This window comes from Anser cygnoides, chromosome 14, assembly GCF_040182565.1.
Source record: "Anser cygnoides isolate HZ-2024a breed goose chromosome 14, Taihu_goose_T2T_genome, whole genome shotgun sequence".
Taxonomy (NCBI): Eukaryota; Metazoa; Chordata; class Aves; order Anseriformes; family Anatidae; genus Anser; species Anser cygnoides.
Genome location: NC_089886.1, coordinates 7,698,235 through 7,717,847, shown reverse-complemented (window position 1 = coordinate 7,717,847; position 19,613 = coordinate 7,698,235). Strand labels below are relative to the sequence as shown.

Here is a 19,613-nt window from a genome sequence, read left to right as displayed (position 1 = left end):
AAAGTACCTATGTAAGATTCATCAGCAAAAAGTTGCATTGAAAAGAATTTGCACCCAAAATCACCCTCCGCCCCCCCCCCCTTTTTTTTTCCTTTAAAAGAAAAAAAAAAGCCATGAAATTGAAATTTCTGAAACATAAGGAGATTTTCAGGCGACCTCCCACCAAGTAGGTATAGCATCAGAGGCTTGAGACAAACTGGCTTAAACCAGATGTTGACAAATCACACTTCAAACCAGGAGAAGAGCAGAAGAAAAGAAAAAAAAAAAAGTCAAGCAATCACTGCTAATCCAGAAAGTCACAAGTAAAAAGCCTGTACATAAAAAAATGAAACGAGCAAGAAAACTGATCCTAATTGCTAATGGAACATGGACAAAGTCAGATCATTCAAGCAGATTTAATTGCCTTTGCACAGATGACACTTTGAAGCACGTAAGCAAACCTCTATCAGTGAAGAATTTTAAAAGCGAGTTAGACAGCCATCTGTCAGGACAACCTAGGAAGAACAGGCCCTACCTTCAGGCAAAGGGATGAGCAACCTGACCTCTTGCTCTCCTTTCTAGTCTCATTGTTTCTGCAAACTCCATGACAATGGGAGGAATATGCATGCATAGCATCTCATCAAATTGTCAGACTAGGAACAGATTGTTATACAGGATTCTAATAGAGCTTGTTCCAGCCCAGAAGTACAGCGGCTCCTCTTTATGAATTTCAGTATGTAGGGACTTCAGTAACGTAATACATGCTTGGACAGGTAGTAGGGAAATATAGGTTATTTTTCAGCAGTCCAAGGTTCTCAGAAGCATGCCTTTTCTGGTGGAATTATGCTATTTCAAAGCCAAATATGGGGATTTACATACATAAATCTCCAGGGTAAACTGCTTAGTACATCAGAGGAAAGGCCACCATGTGAGGTGGGCTGGGTGAAAAGGAGCAAAGGGGTGGATGCTAGTGATTAGGAACCTAAACATAGACAAAGTATCTTTAAATTATGACCTAAATCGGTAACTGTTTTCTGCACTGGGAGTTATTTTAAAATATTTCCTGAAGGATCTTTTAAAATCTTATCCCATGAAAACCAGGGAAGTTTCAGGTTGAGCGACCATCTATTTAATTCCAGTAAATTGAAAGTGAAGAAAGTGAAATATCTGACTACATCCAGTGCCGTTATTTGATGTATTGGAGCTGTGTCAAAGTTAAATATGAATGACTATATTGCTTTGACTAGTCTAAAAAGCTACAGGGGATTATTTTGCACACTGAAAAAATATAAAAGAAAACTTCAAAAAAGATGCCATGAGGAAATAGTTTTCCTTCCCATTCACTGAACATGCATTTTGACAAAGACGATACATTTAGATGGATAAGAACAATTTTCCATCATTAGGGAAGCCTTAAACAACCCCTGACTGCTTATACCGTCATCTCTTAGGCTCCTACTAAATTGCAGTTATTTGCTCAAAACAAAACTATGAGGCCTGTGATATAATAGAGCAATTTAAGCAGTGAAGAATACAACACCTGTAATTCAATTTCATGGCAGCTGGTTTCACAACATGTTTCTATAACACTGTTATGATATAGGAAACTTCTCTCAGAGTGTAGCAATTCTTCTTTAAGTAAGCCAGGCTCTCAAGAGAGAAGTGGGCTTTAAGCAGACAAATACTATAAACAATAAGCAATTTGTATCTCCATGCCAGTCCTTTCAGTTCTATCTCCAGTTCGTCCACCACTTTTCTCAGAGTTTATATTTTAGTTTATATTTCATATTGAGAGGCTGTTGTCAGAAAAGGTAACGATAAAAGTCACCCAAGATCTGTAACCTTGAGTAAGGTTCCAAGCAGAGGAACATACAAGAGCTCTCCTCCCCATTCATCTTTTCTACAACAGTCACTATATACAAAAAAAAAAAAAAAAAAAGAAAAAGCTGTAAATCCCAGGCATACAACCTTCCCAAAAAGTCAAGGAGGGAGCAGGGGGAAGATGGAGATATCAATAACAACTAGGTCAATGCGGGAAGCACAGCAAAAACATTCTTCCAAAAAGAGAAATCGAGTATTAGCCCAAAACCCTGCAGCTGAACTGCATCCAACTGTATTTCTCATCCTACATGCAAATAATGAGGTCACTTGCTATCTTGGTGGAAAGCTTTTTAGAGAATAAATTCATGCAGAAATAGAAACTGAGGTTTGTAAAGAGCAATGTTGGCATTCTCCTTTATTCACAGTACTGATCCATACTACCATCTCTGCATTTTATACTGAAACTAGGAGGATTCGTAACTCAGGGATTTCCTTGCAAAATTGATGACTGGAGTAAACAACAAAGTGGCACTTTCAGGAAGGTTTTATAACAGTATCAAGTAGCCCTGATGATGGAAAACCTTCCATCTCCTCTCCCTGGCTGTGTGTTCCCCATTTGTCTCCTTCCCTTGCATCGGGGCAGGGATTTGGGCTGAGATCTGGATGGAGGAACTGTGCCAGGCTGAAATGCTCGCAGAAAGAAAGTTGCCACCACAGAACAGCCTGGGATTCCCTGTGAAGAAAAGGTCAACACTTGTCATGGACTAGATCTGGTGGAGCATTTCAAGGGCACCCACCTCTAACTCTCAGAAAATGGACGTGAAACAGAGACATGTTCTAACTCAATGACTGTAGGTCAGAGGGTGCACTTCTAGTCAGGTTAAGAAGAAATATTCCTACTGATGAAATACCTGTCTGGTCATAAGGCCCTCCTGTTCAACCAGCTTAGCTTGAACCCCAGATCAGCAGGACAAACAAGTGACCTCAGTCCCATTCTTTGCTACCTCCTAACCCCGAAGCAGAAAAACAGTATAACAAGAAACAGGTTAGTAGCTACCACCTGAATTTCATGGCTGTTTATACTTGTGTTTTATGTCATTCTAAGGAGAAGAACTACTGCCTGGAGCGTTAACAATCCGGCTGAGATTCATCAACAACCATTCCATCTACCTTCATATTCCCCATTTGAAAGGAAAATGGCTAAAAATGTCTGAACTGTAAGTGTAGTATTATTAATAACTCCATTTGAGAATGGCTCTTCAGTTCATCCTGCTTAATTTTTACATTACCAGGAATCAAAAAGAAGTGAATATCCTGAAAATACGAGAAAAAAGAACACCCCATCTGTTTGCCCACTTCAAGCCTTAAAAGAGAAACACTAAGCAGGAGGTTAAGAGCTAATGAAAATTGTTGTACCAACCTGTATAATTACTGAGCAAAAATTAATCACCAGTATATTTAGTTACCCACAAGGTAATAAGTATTTCTAGAAATGTACACATAGGAAATAAGAATCAATGGAACTAATTTCTTCCCCCCTCTAACCCTTGATTTGGTTGCTTCTACATGCTGCATCTGCTTGAGCATCAAAGCTTCGGTAGGGCTGTTCTTTAAACTCAATAGGAAACTTGTAGCCTTTTCATCTGAAGACATTCAATCTCTACTCATTGGTGACATCCTCCCGTAGTCCCTTAATTAGCTCAGCATGCTACACACTATTAGAAACGTGAGGAAAGCTGCTAATGAACTGGACTGTGCATGACTTCTAACAAAATGCGACCGACACAACTGACATCTGCCTATGCTGCAGATGCAAAATATTAAGTAGGTCTAATACATGGTGCTTTGGGGATGAAAATACAGTTTCTAAGTGGTAAGGTTTTGGAAGTTCCTATAAACTCCCTGGCATTTAAACAAATTTGGAGGTAAAACATGCACATTCTTACATTGACAGAGCACAGAAAAGGAGCATGGTATTCACCAGGAACCCAGAAGGAAACCAGGGTTGCCCCCATCTACTTGAGATGGGGCTTATTGTACTCACGCAGCTAAGAGAGTGTCATGTATTCAAACTGATTTGAGGCTCCTTCTGAAGTTAGTAGAAAAAGACCACCCTATCTAGTGTGCATTTCGTTATAACCAAAGACAGAAGTGTAAGGTAAAGGGGGCTCAACTGTATGTGGAGGTTTGTCTACTTCCAGCAACTACAGAGGGAATATAAAAAACTGACTTCGCAGCTTTCTTTGGCTAAGATTAAGCAAGACGAATCCTGCCTTTTTACCTTAGTGAACCTAAGCTGGCCATGGATCTCTCCACATCTCAAATCTGCAGGTAGAATCTGGGATGTCACGTCCCCCTTCATGATTCACCCTATCCATGGTCAACTTAGAATAAACTATGCAGAAAAGACTGCCTTCAACAGCATATGGCACAATGAAAATTTAATTTCAAACAGAGCTTTGCAATATTGATGCAATAATAACAATAAAAAACTTTACAATTCCTGATGTTTTTGTGACCAAATCTGTCTAGTAAGCACACTGATTTAAAGAAAGTCAGCATGCAGCCCCGTCATTACTGAGCACTGTGACAAAAGCACATCAAAAAGCCAGAATGGAACAAGGCATCCTTGATCTTGATTGAGAAAAGGAAGCAAAGCCACAGCTTCAGCAGCTGATACAGTATTACACAAAATATGGCATTTACTGAATATTTCACCTTTTCGAGACTCTCAATCACTCAGCTAGTTGTGGTGTTAGTTCACTGTCAAGTCTGATGTTGATTAAAAATCCCTATCCCAACCCAATTTCCCTCATCGAGCTCCTATGGTATATTTGTCTTTTTTAGAGGACCTTGGTGTCAACCACCAATTGAGTTTATCCCTTCTTCTAGGGGAGTGAAGGACCTGAGCTGAATGAGGCAGGAAAACGGAGTTAACTTTTATTTCCACACCAGCTGCTTCAGCAGAAATGATGGGTTTGCAGGTGGCAAAGACATCTTGAGCACCCCAAATTTTGAATTTTTCAAAAGGACCTCTGAAGGGTTTGGACTTTCTATTGTCACATCAAGCATCTCTTTAAAAAGAGATGTGAGACTAAACTCCCTCCAGAGCCCAGAAAAGCCCTACCAGCACTGCCAGAAGGAGGTGGGCAAAAGAGCAGCATCTCTCACAATTAATTCAGCAGAAACAGAAAAATATTTACAATTGCTGCCTTTGCTGAAGAAAACAAAGGCAGAATTGTGCTCCCACTGAGGACAGTAAGAGACGGGTCAGGTTCCTACTACACGAGGAGTTCAAATGATGAGCTTACATAGGCTGCTTGCTTGCTTAAAACATTACCCCAGTTTATAAATTACAAACAGCACTGCCCATAACACAAACTCTGATCTTAGTGCTGTCGCTGTCCTTGACCAACTCATGTTTTATTTATTTTTAGGATAGCAACAATACAATGCAGTTATATATATACATTGCTTAGACTGATAATATCAGGGCAGAGACTGTATCAGTGTGCATTTGCACAGCATCTACCTCAGCCAGCCTGTCTTCCTTGCATCAAGTCAGTACTTCTCTATCTGCAATAATAACAAGCAAAACAGAGAAGAGGGGAAAAAAAAAAATCAAAAACCAAGAGTAGGAAAGGTTTAGAACATCCACATTACAGGTGGAGAACTGAATGCCAAGGAAGTTAAAACACCTGCCCAGGGCTGTCCTGTAAGTACATGGCGGAGGTCTGCACCAACAGCAGTGGCCCAGAGACTTCAGTGTGTAGGTCACAAGGGTATCTTCCTTCTCCAAGGTAATTCCCGGTTTTCCTCTTATACACTATGACAATGGTGAGAAAATTAACTCTTTGAATTCTCATATTGAAAGAAATCTCAGACAATGTCTATTTTGATTATCAGTTCAGGTGATTTCCTCCCCCCACCTCCCAGGTTCCTTGCACGAAGAGTTTTACACCTATTGACTTGATAACTTTTGCAATTGCTTCATTATTATGATCCAACCGTAGCCAGAGAAAATGTTCTATGGTTCAAGCAGGACCTACATTACATATTCAAAATCATTAGCTCTATCAGCCTTCTCAATCTCTTATATTTGATTAAGTCTCATCTTCTAAAAACTGATTAAATCCAGTCAGTCTCTCTAAATTATTATTCCTCATTGGTCCAGTGGTGCTAAATGTTTCTAAATGCGACAGTAATCTAGTTTTTTTTAAAAAAAAAAAAAACAGCTGCAGAGTCCATAAAATCATCTTTAGCAAGCTGGTAATCTGTGTGATAGATTCACCAGCAGCAGCGAGAGCAATGCAAGTCATGTCCGTTAGCGCCTGCACCAGCAACAGATGGGCCACGTAGGACTGCAGGAGCCTGGAAACAGCTCAGCCTGCGAATGAGAACACACACGCAAGTATTTCAACAAATTTTGCTCTGTACCCACAAAAGCCCAGAAGACAAGGCCTAAAAGCCAAGTGTTAAAAGGATGAAGGCACATCGGAAATACAGCCATTAGTGGTAAGCTGTAACGTCTGCCATTTAGGGGCTACTGCTCCAGCAGCAACCAAAACTTACTGCATGCACGTGTCAATCTGAAATAGACTACTTGTGAATGCACGCCTCTAAAAATTGGGCTTTTTTAAATTATTAAATTCTTTTCAAAGAGTATGCAAGACCCAAGCTGCCTTTTTACCACAAATAATTATTCCCTCCGTAATCACTAGTATGGCAGTGGGAGAAAGATAACACCACCACTGCCTACAAGGCAGTCTATGGATAAAAGACTGTCAGGTCTGGTATTGTCTGAGGACCTTGGACCCCAAATTCATTTTTAGAAACACGACTGTTCTTTGGCAGGTGAGTTTGCATTCACTTGCACCGAGCCGTTAGCATAACTGGACGAGCTCCTGCCTCTATTTTCCCTACATGCAGCATAGTCTCCCTGAGAAAATGTTCTGATCATTTTGCCAAATTAATGAGAACAGATGGCTTTTTTCTTTTTGAACCATTGTTCTCCAACTCATACAAGGCCACTCATACATCTAAGTAGCTCCACAACAAGCATCAGAAATACAGAGAAAGATTTCAGTGCAGAGAAGGGCAGGGAGGATAAACGTGAGAAAAATCTGTTGTAAAACAAACGTCTTCCACTGGTTGAAACAGTTTCCAGCCAAGAAATATACAGGGATAGTGCTCTTTTCCACATGAAGCCCCATACATCATTTTTCTAGTTTGATCTATTCATAACAGATATGCAAACAGACACAGAAAGACCATTTTTTCTCCAAGGGCTTATGCTCCTCAGGAACTGGGGAGTCTTTTGGAGAAAAAAATAAAAGTATTAGCAGGTCAGGGGAGATTGCTCTGTGTGTTGCTTAGCTGAGCTTTCTGTCTTCCAGAGGTAAACAGCCTTTTCAGCCATAGCAGCAACACGATGCAGGCAATCACCAGTCATGTTGAATTGCCATCAAACCACTGATGTTTAGTAAATTAAAGGCCCTATGCCATCGGCTGTGCTCAGGGCCTGTTTCAACCTGGGGATGTTCCATTACAGTTTTCAAAGGAGCTTCATCCTTTCAACCTGGAAAATTGCAAGCAATTGCATTCAGCAAGCAAATAATAGAAAAGTCATACATGCTGGAGAATAAGAATGAGCAGCCTAGAAAGCAGCGAATAAGGACAATAATCTGGTGATGATAATAGCAGAGAAAATCTCAATATTGATGTGCAGGGCAACCTGCTGCACTCAGAACCACTGCAATCCAGAACAGCAGTAGACCCTCTTTGCAAAGGCAGCTTATATTGCCTACCACGTGTATTATTGGAGTCTACAACAGCAGAGGGAAATTTTGTTTGCCTTGACAGACAGGTTTCTGCCATGAAAACCTGACTGCCCACATTTTCTTCCTGCTCAAGCCTCTTGTGCCTGCAAGCTCCTCAGCATGACATACTCAAACTCTGGAGATTTGAAGTCCTCAAGACTTAAAGATGCTGAAGTTTCCCTGCCTAGGGATCTGAAAACCACCATTTCTCCCCTCTCGCACAGGGAGGCTTTCAGGTGGTGCAGCAATATCAGAAGCTCATCTAGGAATCACAGACAAGCTCTTCACATTTGCATAATATGTATTTCTCTTTCACACTGGAAATGACTGAAAGAAAGCAAATTTGCTCATGGAACATTCTAATAAGCATGTTCATAATATATTTCTCAGAAAAATTGTCTTCCTCTTGAGAGCCTTCCTTTTCTTGACCTCTTTTGCACATCCAACATCCAGGAAAAGAAACCATTTAAAATTTCAATCTGGTGGGTCTGTGATCTGTGACACAGATCTGTGGATCTGTAACTTCACCGCAACATTACAAGTTTCTGTCAAACCAAGCAAAATGAGTCAACTGCATCCTCAGCAACATCATCTGCTGTCACAGACACTTATGGTGATGTCTCACAATGGGCTTCCAACAGACAAGTGCAAAACCCCAGGCTAAGGTTTCTTGTTATGGATGTGCTGCTTTGTTTATTAGCTGATAATTTGTTTATTCTCCTTTTCTAAACTGAAACTCAAAAGGGACTGTCAAGACAGAAAATTCAATCTAAACAGATTTGGTTAAAAAAAACTTATCCCGCAGCAGATCCAGTGGTTATTTGAGGATGGCAGCTGGCACCTGTAGCCTTCTGTGAGGTCCTTTCAGACACTGATGGAAGAGGACAGCTGGCTAGGCTGGCACGAGGTGCCTCGTTTGATTGATAGTGTGTTCCAAGTGTCACAGACTTGTAGGCTGTCATTAACAGTCTCTGATTCCTCAGAGCAGTAGAACACCGTGCGGCAAAGCACTGGTGCTTGCATGAGCCCAGGTTGCTCAAAGAGTGGTGTCCCTCCACGTGCTCTCATAGTTCCCAAAGAGATGTAGCTTTTATTTAATATATTTTTATACATATATATAGGCAAGTGGTGTAGGGCATTGTAGCACACAACTACTGAAAAGTCATTCCCTTCTGCATGAAAAATTCAGCAATTTTTATGGATAAACGAGTCATAAAACATTTTCTTCTGGCTATTTAATTCATCAGCTAGCTGGACAGCAAATATGCTAGGATGTTAATTTAACAGAATTATTCCTCTTTCATAAGGTAAATGTTAGACGAAGATCATTAGGCAGGCTGGCAACCTCGTCAGCTTCCTTCTGCCACATAAACCTACAATGAGAAGTAGCTGCTAAAGAAAACCTGGCAGTCTGGAGGGCTGTAGTCTTCTCTGAGCACATACTTCTGCTGCCACATTTCCCCTATTTTTGGAGCTTGTTCGGGTTGTTATCTTACCCTGTAATTTAATTTCTTCATCTAAAGTCAAACACCCACATGAAAATCCATCAATACATCTATTTGTAAGAAAAACAAAGACTTCTACATAAATGCTGTTGTGTGTGTCACATCACAGCCAGGTACCCTATTCGTGGTCAATATAAACTTGATAGCAAATCAAGTAAAATAACTGCCACAGATTCTGTCAGTGTTTTTCCCCACAGGAAGTGCTATTACTTAGAAGTAGATCTTGACCTTGCAAATAAACTAACAAAGGCAGAATGGAGTTTAAGAAATGGGCCAGAGTTTCTGGCAGCCATGTGATTGAAGGGTGCATTCCCCTTTGGTAATAAAAACAAAGTGATGCTACAACTGGTTCAGATCTTCAGACTGGAAAATCCCTATTGCAACTTTTTTGTGTGTGGTCTCAACTCGCTGCAATGGCACACGGCAAAGAAATGCCTAAATAGAGGAGAACAAACCCTCCAAAATGCAACAAGGTAAGCATAAAGAGACTCTTGACAGGAGCCCTCTCAAAATGATTTGGTCTGCCCTTTCTGGCTGCAGAAAACAGCTCGCAGTTCTCACCAAGGACACATCAATGTCCACCCACTGCATTGTTGGGCATGTATAAATGGCAGAAAATAAGTTTTATGGGATGGCTGAATGAAACAGAAATGCACACACAGACATTATGCTTTTTTTTTTTCCCCACTTAAACTATGTTCAACAAGGCTTTGGATCAGAGGAGAGGTATAGGTACATGTAGTAGGGAAAGGCCTGTTATATATTCTGACAGGTATTCTGAAAATTAGCTAAACAGATAATTTTTTAAATGTTATCCATTATGTTTTTAATTAAAGAGCCACCTGTTCTTTTTTTTCGTTTGTTTTTGGTTTTTTTTCTCCCAGGAACTATAAAATAAACCACATTTTTTAATGAACCTGTGATAATATTGCAATGCAATATTGGTGTTTCATTTGTCCTAGTAGCAGGAAGCCGTAGGTGTTGAAACTCATTCTAGACTTCCAGGTTGAAAAGAAGAATTGAGCTGGATTCAGTTGAGTTGGATTGATTTATGTCTCAGTCTCCTGTTTCTAGATGGTTCTCATCTTTTCTTTTTTAAATTTGATAAATTCCTACAGCAGGGATTATAATTTCCTGAGTCTCCAGTACCAATACATAACAAGAGCTTAGTCTTCAGAAATATTTCCACATAATCTGGCATTACTATCCCCCCACCTATACTGACCACAAGGGAATGACAAAATAATAATAATAGGAATGGTGTTCAGACTACTGTGAAGTGGAAGAGAGAAAAGAAAGTAGGATAACCAGTTTCGTACGTGAGGAGGGGGGTGAAAACATGGAGAACAGGTTAAATTTATTCACTTCTCCTGCCCATTCAAAACTCTTTAGGTTCTCAATACACTTTCACCACTGTCAGATACATTTCTAAATGCACATAAAATAACACGACTAACATCTCGATTGTTATTCATCTATGTTCTTCCCCAACATTAAGAATTCTTCTATCTAATGTAGCAGAGCTGAAGCCAATATAGTTCCCTTGTGTTTACTTATCTTCATGAAGAAGCTACTGAAGCATCTCAAAACTCGCACCCCTCTGGGTCCTAAACAGGCTGACACGCATCTCTCCCCCCTCTATTCCATTTTTGTTCAATTGGGCCTGCATTATATTGTTATTGTTTCACTTCTGAGCCCACGACTGTTCAAAGCCTGCCTGTTCCATGTGGATAGTGCTTTTGTAGAAAAGATAATAAAATTTATTCAGCAGCTCTTAAAAGTCTCCTCACATAGAAAGGCATGTGGGGAAAAGTCTTTCAAAGCTTTGAAGCTATATTCCAAAACATCTGTTCATGTTTCAAGGAGTTTATAGCCCAGATCCCAGAGCTCGTATCAGTAGGTTGAACAATCCTTCAGAGCTCCCGTATAGCTATTTTCAAATGTCTTCCTGCAATCAAACATACTGGCTTGAGCATAAATACAAAATGTAATACTTCTTCCCCTCTCCCTCTTTTCAGGGCTCTTTATCTAGTTCTTCTGGCAGTTTTCCCCATAAAACCTGTTATGACTTCTCAGCAAGAGCGGTTTGGATTTCTTCAGTATTAAAGATTTCTGTTGGGAAATCAACAGTCAACTCGCATGTCACATAACAGCATTTAAATGGACATATTAATATCAACACAATCATTTGCCACTAGTTGTAAAAAACTTTATGAGACTTGCAAGAACATAAATGACATACAAAACCCCATAAGAACAGCTGAACCCTTCATGCCCCGAGGTTTGTTGAACTATATATTCTGGAGAGTCACAGATATTGAATGACCTGGGAGAAATGTAAGAGGACAAAGTATCATGATATTTTACCAAAATAGTTCCTACTTATGGTCCAAGGACTTCCTGAGCCAGTGGAGGTTGCCTTTGCTTGTGGAAGCCACAAATGCATTTTGCCACATGCATGTCTTAAACCCATATAGGCTTTCAGCAATCAGATTATCCTTTACAGGGACTTCCATAACAAGGTTCTCTGTGAAGAATAATCTCATTTTCTATATATATGTTTTTTATGTCACCTGATGTTTTACATGATGCTTCTTTCTTCTTCTATTATAAAAGAAAACAAATTTCTCCCCTTTTTTTCCATCTCATGATTAGCAGATCTTCACCACTATGCCCTTACCCAGTCATCTCTAGTCCAGCCTCTTTTTAATGTCCTATATTATTCAGTCATTCCATCCTGTTCTTTAAACTTGATGCTATTATCAGTTGTCTGCTATCAGCACTCTGAAATTTGCCTTCTCATTGAGCCAAAGAAATATATGTCTAGATACAACATATCTGTATGAAAGCTTGCTTCTTTAACAGGATAAATCCTTGAACAGGGGTATTAAAGAACACAGATTCTTCCAGATCACACCAAAATGCCGAAAAAACAATTCACAGGGAACAACTCTGCCACAGGGACTACAGCGACATCTCACACCAGCATACCCAGTAGTATTTTTCACAATACACACCACAAATTGCTTCTACTACATGAAACACATAATACCAGTTCTCTCCTCTTTGACTTTTTTCTCAAGGAACTTTCTGGGATGAAAAATAAACACGTCCCTAGTATTGCTGAGCTTTAAAGTTATCTTAGCTTCAACAAAACAGAGAGCTGATGACATTTTTTTTAAAGTCATGGAACAGAAGTTAAATTAAAGAAGACTCTCAGCTTAGCAGTCCTTTAAAGTTTCCTCTAGCTTTCTTTTTTAGAGCATTAGCAACCACTAATTTCTCAGGCGGACAATTTCAGTTTTGTCTCTGGAGTGAGCGAAGAGGTCTAAGACGATGATCATTGCTGGCCTGACCAAAAGAAGCAAAGGAAGGCTGAGAAGGGATTTAACTTCTGCTTGTGGATAACACCAGATGAGAGCAAACGCTCAGGAGGCAATAGCCTATTTACAATGAAGGACAGTACTGGCTTAAAAACATGTGGGTGCAAAACAGGTATGAATAAATATATGATAAAAATCAGAAGATGAGGTTCTATATTGGTTTCCCACTGGGAGTAGCGGGTACAAAAGCGTTCATAGTTCTGAAAAGAACTTTGATCAGTTAGTGAGAGGACTCATACGATGGGATTTCTCACAATAGCACAAAAATTGACTCAGTGACCCTGGTGGTCCCTTCCCAGACATGTTCTCCTGGTGACAGTTCTGCCTGCACAATGAGTAGAAAGAACAGGTAATAGCAGACATTGAGCGAAGCTCTGATCTGCTGAAGAAAATGACTTCTGCCTAGGACTGCAGGAGAGCCAGATTTCCACTCCATGTGAACAAGCTGGGCTGCTACAGCTTTATGAAAAGCCACTGAGATACTCTTTTCTACCCCACGTGAAAATGATTGACTCGACCCAGCTGAAAAGAACACAAATTCAAAACAAAATGAGCTAATGACTTCACAGCCAGGAAACATAACTCCTTTCAAAATTTGGTTTCCTGCTGCAGTGGGAGACAGCAGTCTTCAGCACTAGCCTTCAATAAATATAATCTTTTCCCTTTAAGTGCCTTGTGACTCTCCCAGATCCAGGAACTCAGCAGCTGATCAGGGATCCTTCTTTACTGAATTTCTTTGGAAGAAGATTTAGAATTCTTCAGAAACAAACCAAGAATAATTATTCAAAATGATGTCTTTAAGCAAACCATATGCAGAGCACATGTCATGCCTCCGTGCAGAAACATTTGTCGGACAGTTCTGGTCATCTAGAACAAACATCAGCTACACCAAAGAACTCTTACTCATCTGCATCAAAGGAAGCAGATGTCAACACAACCTTCCCAGGACTTTAGCAGTCTTTATCCAGGGATGGAATAAGACTCTGGGATGCAGCTCAGCATTGCATTTGTATTAGCCCAGTTCCCTTTTGCCTTTTTAACCTAGATTGCTTCTCAGACTTTTCCCTTATATCCTGTTACGATGAGTTTACAAAATTTCATCTGATGAAAACTGCTGAGCAACCTCTTAGAAGAGTTTCTATCATGCAGCAGATGCTTTGCTTTAGTATTTTCCACTCATCATAAAAAAAGGCTTTGTGAATAAGTCTCAATTTAGCTTTAATATGAACACAACATTATTTTCACAGAACAAAGATTTCTCTTATAATCCGGAATTATATTTTTTAAGAACTACAAAAAGCATCTAGGAAATTCTGATTTCACCTCACTGTTTCCTGCTTTTTAAGGGCATTTGGGATATTACACCATCAGCAAAGTACCTAGTACTGGATATCACAGATTTTTAAGACCAGAACAAACCATTAGATAACTTAAGCTGATCACGTTACACAAGCCAGTTTTGCACAATTATCTGTGTATTAAGCCCATATCTTCAGTCTAACTCCATATCTCCCAGAAAAGCAACCTGTCATGATCTGCAAATGTCAAAAGAAAGGAAATTTTCCTTTTACCTGGTAATTCATTACATCATCTTCCACTATCCAGCTCTAACTTTTAATTTTAAATTGTCTGGCCTTAATTTCTAGCTGTTGGTTATTCATATGCCTTTCTCGGCTAAATTAAAGGCTTGTTATCTGTCACAGCGATATGCAGAGAAGAGCAAAGCCCAGTTCTGCAATTCAGCCTGACAAAGAGAGATAACTTTTTCTCGTCCAACTGGAGCAGTTTCCAAGGCTAGTGGAAAATCATCATGCTTTAATTCAGCTATGCCAATTTATACCAGCAGGAAATATGACCCCTGTATCACCTATTGTAAACTGCTTCTGAGGCTAAGGAAAATGTCATTTCCAATAATATTTATTAATAAAATGTAAATTATAACGAAACTGATGTCTAGCACTTATCTCACATTTCTTTTTTTTCACCTTTCCAGACGATGTTCACAGTAATGAAACAAACGTTAATTCTGCTGTTTATGTTCTATTCAGAATTCCTGTGCTTCCCTACAGCTGCAGTCAGCTACAGTGACTACGCAAACGATGGAAAAATGATGAAGATAAAATTACTATAAAATAAATCAAGATAGTACAGAAATGTTCTTTGGGGTTTTTAGTCTACAGAATGAGAGTCCCATTGCTTTGCTTCATTTCCAATCATCACAGTTCATAAACTGTTCTCTCTTGTAAGCACAGAGTTTTCTCAGCAGAGAAAACAGACTATTTCTGCTTTAAGGAGACAACATTCACACAATCCTCATGGCTCCTAATATTCTTCACATCACAGTTTCCTATTTAGAAATCTCCTCCCCCATATACACCCTGCCAGGCTGCGTTGGTGGCATGGCTTAAAATATAAATTTGCTCCTTCTTTATATAGTCATACACTACTTTTTTTTTTTTTTTTTTTTTAAGACACAGAAGAAATCAGGAAGGCTATTTAAATTACACAGCACATAAAACACTCCCTGCACATTTTCTTTAAACCAGACTTCCCATCAGACACTCAGCTGAGTACTGGAGAAAAGCCCCAAACTTTAAAGGTGATGCAGACCTCCTCTAAAGGTGCAAGGTTTACCTAGCTGTGGGTGCATCCCCCAGAGAAAAAGGAAAATACTTCAACAAGTAGACAAAGTCAATGTTTGCAACACCAATTAAAACATATCATTAATTATGAAGGAAGTCCTAATAACTGCAGACGTTATGGAAGTGTACTGCAGCATCTTGGGTTGGACGCCTGAACCGCTGGAGCAGAGTTTGGTGCTTACTACACTGCTTATGGGAAAGGAAGGTTAAATGCTGCAGTGCAGCAAACATCAGTGTATTAATACTGCCCACCGTAACAGAAATGAACAATTGCAAAGAAGCCTTTTCAAGCTGTGCAGAGCACTTTCTAATGCTCTAGCTGTGTGCACACAAGCTGACCCGCTTGCATTTCAGTGGGAGATTTGAGCTGACTTTAAGTCACTCACAAGAGTTAGGAGAACGAAGAACTGCACTGGAGTTGTTTTACAAAGGCAGCCAACAGAGAGGCATTCTTTTGTTAATATAGTCATTACATGAAAAAGATGTCAAATGCTAGCTTTTATGCCAGCTGAAACTTCATCTTGGGGAAAATGCACTTTGAAAGTTGCGATCACTCTGGCTGCGTTGAGATCAAGCATTTAGATGAGAAGAATTATTTTGTTTTTCTCCTTCACACAAACTATTTGCTTTCTAAAATATAGGGATTCCACCTCTCCACTTGCCAGCAGACGTTCAGCCCACCTAGTGCGTGCAATTCTCACTGGCCACCCAGGACCACTACGTTGACTTCCATCCAAACCTCAGTCTGGAGATGCCTTCCCTCCCAGCTTCCCAGTAAAATTTCCCTATTCAAGACCCAGTTCCCCACTGCCTTCTGACACAGCTTCCCTCTACGGTCTCAGTTCCCCCTTCCAGTTCCCAGTAAGGTTACTGCCTCACAGATCTCCCCCCAGGAGACCAATCTTACACAGACAGCTTTCAATTCCAGGCTCTCCTAAAACATTTTGATAATAGAAAAGCATCTACGTGTGGATTATTTTATACACAAGATAAATGCATGGGGAGATACGGCCAGAGTACCCCAAGCACAACTCGTCTTTAAGGCAGTGTGACAATCAGGAGGAGCAGTGCAATCAGAATCCCCTGTGGTTCTGCCATTAATAAGACACTTTGCCTACGGTGCCTACAGCAGCCGTGGAAAATTGCGACAAGGTTTGTATGGCATTTCGTACTAGCTGTGGGAGCAATACTGAAGGTCAGAGCAAGAGCAGTGCATCTGCCTAAAGTTTTACCCAGCCAGTCCAGAAGTAAAAGTGTAAAGCAAGCCGCAAGAGATGAAAGAAATCTCCCGAGATACTGGAACAGACCTTAAGCAAATTGAGGTGCATATGCCAATAAACCTACAGCTCAAATACCACTCACAGCCATCAGCACTCAGCTCCTCTTGCCTCCCCATTAAATCACACTTCCTTCCCACAGACGAGAGTTGTCGGGAGTGCTCTGTGCCAGCCAGAGAGGAACAAACTGAGATGAGTGGGGGGAGATTAATCGAAAACTGACAAAGAGGAGGATGCCCAAGATAGCAAGCAGCAGCTCTGGAAGGAAAACAGGGAAAAGAAACTGTGTTCAAAAAGCAGATTTTGTATATTGGGCGGCAAGTGCCTAAAGTCTAAAAATCACTGCAAACAGAAAATGAAGGAAGCAATGAGTCTCAGTTTGTTTTTTGTTTGTTTGTTCTTAAACCTATGCTAGTCTTGCTTCTGGGGATCCTGGTTCCTTTCCCTGCAGTCTCTGGATCCCACAATCCTGAAAGCCAGGATTTTCTCTGGGCTTCAGTTCTCATCCATAAAAAGAGGGTAATGACGCCATTGCCTAACTCAAAGTGTCTTCACACCAGCAGTACCTTACCAGGTGTGACAAACCATGCAAATATCATTCCTATAAGCACCGAAGATACCCAGACAGTCACAAGACTTTCAGAAACGGTTCTGGTTTTAGGATCTTCAGAAGAACTAAAGTCATTTGATACTGAGAAGGGAGCGCTTTTCTTTTTCTTCTTTTAAGAAAGTCAAGTCTGTGCCAACAGAATGCTGCTCTCAGGTTAGGAAGAAAATACTTAAATCCCTTAACTGACAACATTTTCAGCCTAATTCTCAATATCTTGTTTTCCAGCATGGGTCACGAGACACATCTGCTGTGTCAGGTCATGTACCAGGAGACAGGCTGTGCAGCTATGTCACAGCAAGCCATCTGCAGCCCTGTGGGGACCCCTCCTGCACTGCAGCCAGAGCAGGCTCTGCATGCAGACAGAAGCTCTCAGGCAGGTTATTCAGCTGGAGACTTGTCCACTGCATCTCCTGCCACCAGCCCCTGTTGTACATCTCACTCACCAAGATGCTCCTTCTCGCTCTGTGCAGAGATGTGCTCTACGGGAACCACGAGTCAATGCAGCTTCACGCAGTGGTACCAGCAACCTTGTCCTCCTTTTCCGGGGATGGACTGCAAAAAACAGAATTGTGGCTTGCACCTGAACTGTCTTCTGGGTTGCTAACCCCAACCTTAGCCATCTTCCATGAACATTATGAATTGTTCCCATCTAGGTTTTGCTGAGTTTGGTTTCTTATACTGATAGACGTTGATAAAATATTGTGGTAATATCAATTGCCTCCTGCAGAGGCAGGTGAACTCAGAGATTTAGGAAGAAAAGACCTACTGGTTCTGGAATCAGTTTTGTCAGCAAGAGGTACCTTAACTGGTGATACTCAACTTAAAACCAGCCTCCTCTACTACAACACGTCCTACACAAATACTGATTTTTGCTATAGGGACGTATGTAAGAGGGAGAGCTGGTGATAGACCGATAGCGTTGAAAATAAAAGTCACCAAGTTACTTAGTATTTCTGTTAGATGATTTCTGCCTTTGGAAAATTAAAAAAAAAAAAGACTGAAGTGTGGGTACCATATGTCTAATGAGCAGGGACATGCAATGCTCAGTGCCTCTCTGACTACTTTAAAATCGTTCCTCCAGCTTAACCCAGAAGGATCCTCACACCCCATTTGAAGCAACTCATGTGAGACTTCACAGGAGATAATTCTCCTCTTTCAAAAAGGGAAGTGAATTAAACTCTGAACTCTAATCATGTTAATAGTCCTGCCTGACACTATAAATCACTGAAGTAGCAGTTGATATGTGCCCATAAATTACTGATACTGTACCCTTCTGCGGATGATTCTTTCCCCTTAAAAACATATTTAATAGATTTGCATCCAGACTTCTTTTTAAACACACTGGCTTGCACTGACAGCTTTCCTAATGCTCTAGGCACTGATTTCAATTTTCATAATCAATTATATCATTTTCCTTCGTGGCAGTAATTTGATTACTGCTTTTGGGGTGTGACAGGCATTTTTGAACATTTCTGCCTGTCTTCATCTGAAATTGCTAATCTTCCTTCCTTCCCTCCTCCCCTCAAAACCTGTGCAAAATTGATAAAATAACATCAATAAATCAAGACACTTGCATTTTCCCTGAAGTGACTATATTTCAGCTTTCTTCTCTGAAAAACAAACAAGGACATAGTTCACCTAGCTCAACAGCATGACCAAAAGAAGTATAAAAAGATTATGATGTTTTGTGGCATTTATTGTCAGTTTTGTTCGTATGACTGACTTGCAAGCTGTCTCTTCTAGATCACCCCATCTTTGAAATAACCACCACTACCACCTAACATTTAGCAGTAATTTACTACATAGCAATTGCTATGACTAAGCCCACATCATCAGAAAAAAAACTGCAAGATTCAAGGAAAAATAATTTGAATTTGCTCCTCGATTTCAGAATTCTTGTTAATCAGCCTGTACATTACTACATTTCAACAGCACACTGTAAATGTAAAACTGTTCAAATGCAGCATCAGAGGAAAAAAGCTCAAAGTTTGCCACTTCCCAACTATGTAAGAAGTTTTAATGAGAGCAAATGTAGAAGGCAAGAAATATGTATAAATCAAATTCTAAAACAGGCCATAGAAAGATGCATGCCCATCCGTGAATCTAGCTGATTTCATCAACCACACGTTTCTTAACGATGCTTAAATCCACTTACATTTCCACGAACATGTGGAGAGATTGCAAGTGGAGCACTGCTGATAGCATTCACTTGAGTTTTCTTTCAGGGCAAGTTGTTTTCCCCCTTTTTTTTTTTTTTCCCCCTAAGGTTTTTAGTTTCTCTCTTCAAAGCCACATTAATACAAAACCTTCCACTTGCCATGTATTTAGTAAAACAGAATTTCTTTGATTCTCCCCTTCATCCATTATTTTTTTGGGAAAAAAATACTGCATATGTTACAAGTATTCAGACCACAGAAGCTTAGAGCATGTGAAATATAACTCAAAAGAAAGATTTCTCTTAAAGTCAATAATAATATAATTCAACAAATTGCTTCTCCTAACTGCTAGTTGATTTTTTTTTCCTGGACAAATTCACAGTTGCACAATAAAAAGGCCACAACTAAGGCAAAAGCACCT

At 40.1% G+C, this 19,613-nt stretch overlaps 1 protein-coding gene across 12 annotated transcripts in view; it reads right to left on the bottom strand.

Annotated features, from left to right (window-relative positions):
- SGCD (sarcoglycan delta) overlaps positions 1–19,613 on the bottom strand; it is a 517,792-nt gene that overhangs the window by 251,853 nt on the left and 246,326 nt on the right. For 9 of the 12 annotated variants that reach the window (XM_013176020.3, XM_013176026.3, XM_066977269.1 and 6 more), the window contains one exon: positions 17,480–17,588. The exons of the other annotated variants lie outside the window; for them this stretch is intronic. The gene's annotated coding sequence lies outside the window, so the exon portion shown is untranslated. The remainder of the gene's footprint in view (positions 1–17,479; positions 17,589–19,613) is intronic. 12 annotated transcript variants of the gene reach the window in all.